The 4,541-nt window shown below is 34.7% G+C and overlaps 1 pseudogene; it reads right to left on the bottom strand.

Moving 5' to 3' along the window:
- Window positions 1-1,459: 1,459 nt before the first annotated feature.
- Window positions 1,460-3,243, bottom strand: LOC101589781 (annotated as a pseudogene).
- Window positions 3,244-4,541: the final 1,298 nt, after the last annotated feature.

The following is a 4,541-nucleotide window of genomic DNA, read 5'->3' as shown; positions in this document are numbered from 1 at the left end:
ATGTAGACATCTGGTGATTTGGGAGATGTCTACTCAGAGCACGATGTTGTCTGTACATAAGGATAATTTAACTTCCTTTTATATCTTTGTTCCTTTTATTACTTTCTCTTGTCTAATTGCTCTGGTCAGTGTTTCCAAAACTGTATTGAATAGGAATGGTGATAGTGGACATTCTTCTCTTATTTCGGATCTTAGAGTGAAAGCTTTCAGCTTTATTTTCTATTTAGTATGATGTTGACTGTTGATTTGCCGTGTGTGACTTTTATCAGATTGAGGTAAAGACCATGTATTCCCATTTTTTTAATGTACTTTTCACAAGGTCTGAATATGCAGCTCAGATTCATAGTGATCCTCCTGTTTTCAGCCTCCACAATGCTGGGATTATAAGCATGTGCCACCATGCTGGGTCTCTGGGGCTAGCTCAGTATGCCTGAGGGTGGGGCTGGCATGGCATGTGGTGCCAGGGCTCAAATTCTAGCCCCTGTGCTTGCCTAAGCAGGCACTTAGTCTGCTGAGCTATCTCACTGGCCCTGTATTTCCATTTCTTTAGGGTATTTATCATGACTGTGTTTTGGACTTTGTCAAATGCTTTTTCTGCATATCTTGAGATGATCATTTGATTTTTGTCGTTGGCTCTGTTGATGTGGTGTATTGTACTTATGGATTGCATATATTAAACTATCTCTGCATCACTGGGATGAATCCTAGCTGGTTGTGGAATGTAGAATTCTTGATGAATTTATGCATTCTCTTTTCCAGTATCTTATTGAAGATTTTTGTGTCTTTGTTCACTAGACAGATTGACTTGTAGTTTTTTTTTTTGTTTGTTTTGTTTTTTTTTTTTTGGTTGGCTCCTTCTCTGGTTTTTGTAACAGGAAAATGCTTTCTTCTAGGAGATGCTTCAGGAGTATCACCTCACTTTCAATTTCATCAAATAGTTTGAGGAGTACTGACATTTGATCTTTTCTGAATTTTTTATATAATTTTACTTTATTTCAAAGCTATGAAAGAGGTAATTGCAAAATCATGGAAAACAATAAATACAGAGCTGGCTTTGTTAAAAATCCATAGTGTATATTGGAGTAAAAAGTAAATATCCAGTGTGAATTATATTTTGACAAAAATTCAAACTTCACAATAATCAACTTTCTAAAAGTGCTACTTTTGACATCTATAAATATGAAATTCATTCTAGCGAATCTGTTTACATCTAAAATTCTATATATTCCTTTATTCACAGGGTCAGGTGTTCTATTGCTAAAAATGCATACCCAAAGCTTTTACATCCTTTTAAGTAGATTTATCATTTCATCCCTTTGGGGGAATTAGGGGAGTCCTAACAATTACCTCACACCATTCTTAAATTGTCAGAGATACCCCACTTTGTGATACATCATGTTTCAACTTAGATGAAACGAATTTGATGAATATGTTAATGAAAAAGTTCATACATACAAATCTAAGGTAAACCATGTTTTTCTACAGAAGAATTTGTGTAGATCAAAGAGCTTCCACTGTTGCAATCTTCCTCATCCAGGCTTGGATGCTACACTCCACATCTGATTGGCGCATTCTCTTCTAATCTGATTTGCTTCCACTTCTTTAGGAGTTATATTCAGTACAATAATTGAACTATGTTCTGATACACAAGATTGCATCTGTCAAACATCTGAAGTACATGAAGCAGGTAGAGTTTTCATAATTTGAGATGTACAACCTAGAGACACCTTACACACACTGGGAGGCCTGCTTCGCCATCACCTTGAATCCATTATAAGATTGTTTTGATCAGAACTTCCTGAGAATGCACGTAAAAGTTTCCAACTGTTGCTTTGACCAATTGACTTGCTCTTCTTCATATGCCCTTCTCTCCCCTCCTAACTGAATAGCTGCTTGTAAAGACTTCATCTTTCTCTCTCAAAATTTTATTTTTGTTCTTTAAAATGGGACTATTATTCCTTAAGGTGCTTCTTTTCTTCTAACAATTAACCATCTCATAATAGTGTAGTGGTATCATCATCACATGCAGTATTGAACTACTACCATAAAAGTTGCTGATGTGTTTTAATAATTTCTTTACATCATTGAATTTCTAACTTCAGTTTCTCAGTTTCTTGTTCATGGCCTTGTCATGATATTACATCTTTATTAATTAAACCTTCTTCTAAGTATACTTTTGAAATTTGGTTGTCAAATTTTTCTACATGATTTCAAAATTCCCCACTGTTTTTAGATGCAGTTTGTAAGTTGCTCTCCCAAGTTTTTACAATCAAGTTCCCACATACTCTCTTTTCAGTTCTCTGGCATCTTCTTCAACATCAGAGATAACAGTTCCTGTATTCTCATCTGTTCTTTTTCTGGGTTTCTTTTTTGAGAGAGAAAGAAGAAAAAAATCACTTCCTTTTATTCATTTGCTTAAGAACCTTCTTAGCATTTTTCTTTAACAATTGTTTCTGATGGTATTTATAATAATTCAAGAGAATTTTACATATTTCGTCTTTGTTCCTGGATTCAGTATTAAGAGTTCTCCAGGAGCCCCTTTTCCCATCAGCTCTGCCCACGTAGTGTAAAACATCCATGGTATATTTTTAATATGTTTTGCTCATAACAAGTTGATATAGATGTTTCTTTAGCTTATTATATTCATACTTTTTTCTTTTCATATCACTTTCTTTTCATATAAGTAGCTCAATTTGTAATTATATTCTGTAGTTCTTGTATCTCATCCTTCTCATTTTCCAGTAGAAGATGCACATTTTTGCTCTTGCATTGTAACTGTCTCCTGAAGCCTAAAAAATTTCCTCCTGGAGGTTTCTGATTGTTCCTTAAGCTGTGCACAGCAACTCTGCAGATGGTCCATATCACATTCCAGTTGCAGATTCAGTGCTTATGTATTTTCTTGAAGTAGAAGTTTCTTCCACTGAAGTACAAGTAGCTCATTCATGCTATTTAAAATAAGAACTATATTTAATTCTCTCTTTATTTCCTTACTTTTGGGTTCTTCACACAATAAAGCAAACCTGAAGGTAGTTAATTCCTGATCATGGTATGGAATACATTGTTTAACATTCTCTTCTTTCCAGAAGGCACTGAAGAAAACTTTAAATTTCTTGATAAAGGTATTGAAGAACACAGTACTGGCTGTGAGTATAAACTTGATGGTGACATCTTTGTTTCTGAGGTATACTGAGATACATTTTTGCTTTCTACAGACAGTCCTGGTTCTGTAACAGACATCGAGTCTCTCACAGCAATTTCCAAAGCCAGGGTACCTGAGGAGCTAGTTCAGTAGAGAGACATATAGTTAACTACTATCACTCTTCTATGAAGGCATTGCCACTGCCTCAGGAGCAGTGGGGGGTCGCCACTCACAGGTCCCTCTGATGATTCCTACAGTCTGGTGGGTCCACAAAGTTCTACATGGGACCCCATGTTCCTTTCACTCTCCTCTAAATTTCTTTTAGAATTCATCAGTGAATCAGGCCTGATATTTCCTTTGTTTGTAAGTAGGTAATTATACATTCAACTTCGTTGACTGATACTGGATAATTTATAATTTTTATATCTTCTTGATTCAACTATGGTGATTTGTATGTATCTAGGAATTTGTCCATTTCTTCTGTGTTTTCCATCTTATTAGAGTAAAGGTTCTCGAAGTAAATATTGATGATCTTCTGGATTTTTGGAAGATCCATTATAATTTCACTTTTTTTCATTCCTAAATGCATGAATTTGTATGTTTTCTTTTTTTATAAGGTTGCATAGGGGCTTCTCAATTTTATTATTCTTAAAAAGTACCTGCTCTTAGATTCATTTATTCTTTGTATTATTTATTTAGTCTCAAATGTATTAATATTTGTTCTAATATTTATAATTTTCTCTCTCATCTGAGTTTGACTTTTTCTTTTTTTTCTAGAAGTTTGAGATTAAACATTAGGTTGTTAATTTTAGCCCATTCTGTTTCCCTGATATTAGAATTTATTGCTCTGAATTTCTCCTGTAGGGCTACTTTTAGCACATCCCACAATTTCTGGAATGTTTTATTGGCATTATAATTTATTTGCAGATATTCTTTAATTTCTTTTTGTATTTAGTACTGGGTCTACAGTGTCTCATTACATAGATCAGACTCATAGTGATCATCCTGTTTTCAGCCTCCCAAGCACTGGGATTACAGACATGTGCCACAAGGCCCAGTCTCAATCCCTGTCTCAGTGTGCCCCTGGGGGCAAGGCCAGCATGGTTCACTGGGATTGAACCCTGATCCCTGAATCTGTCTAAGCAGGTCCTTTAATCTACTGAGCTATCTGGTTGGCCCTCCAATTTCTACTTTAATTATTATCTATTCTTGCAGTTTTCCCTTATGAATCATATAGTGACTTTCTTTATCTGTATTGTTAAGTCTTAGGTTGAAGTTCACATTATCATCAAATAGATTAACTAAACCTGCTTTAGTTTTAGTTTCTTGTCACATGCAGTATTATTTTCCAATCTTTGACTTTGAGTGTATGAATTTCTTTTTAGTTAAAAGTATTTTATAT

This window comes from Octodon degus, unplaced genomic scaffold, assembly GCF_000260255.1.
Source record: "Octodon degus isolate 3935 unplaced genomic scaffold, OctDeg1.0 scaffold00263, whole genome shotgun sequence".
Taxonomy (NCBI): domain Eukaryota; kingdom Metazoa; phylum Chordata; class Mammalia; order Rodentia; family Octodontidae; genus Octodon; species Octodon degus.
This window is presented reverse-complemented; position numbering and strand designations above follow the sequence as displayed.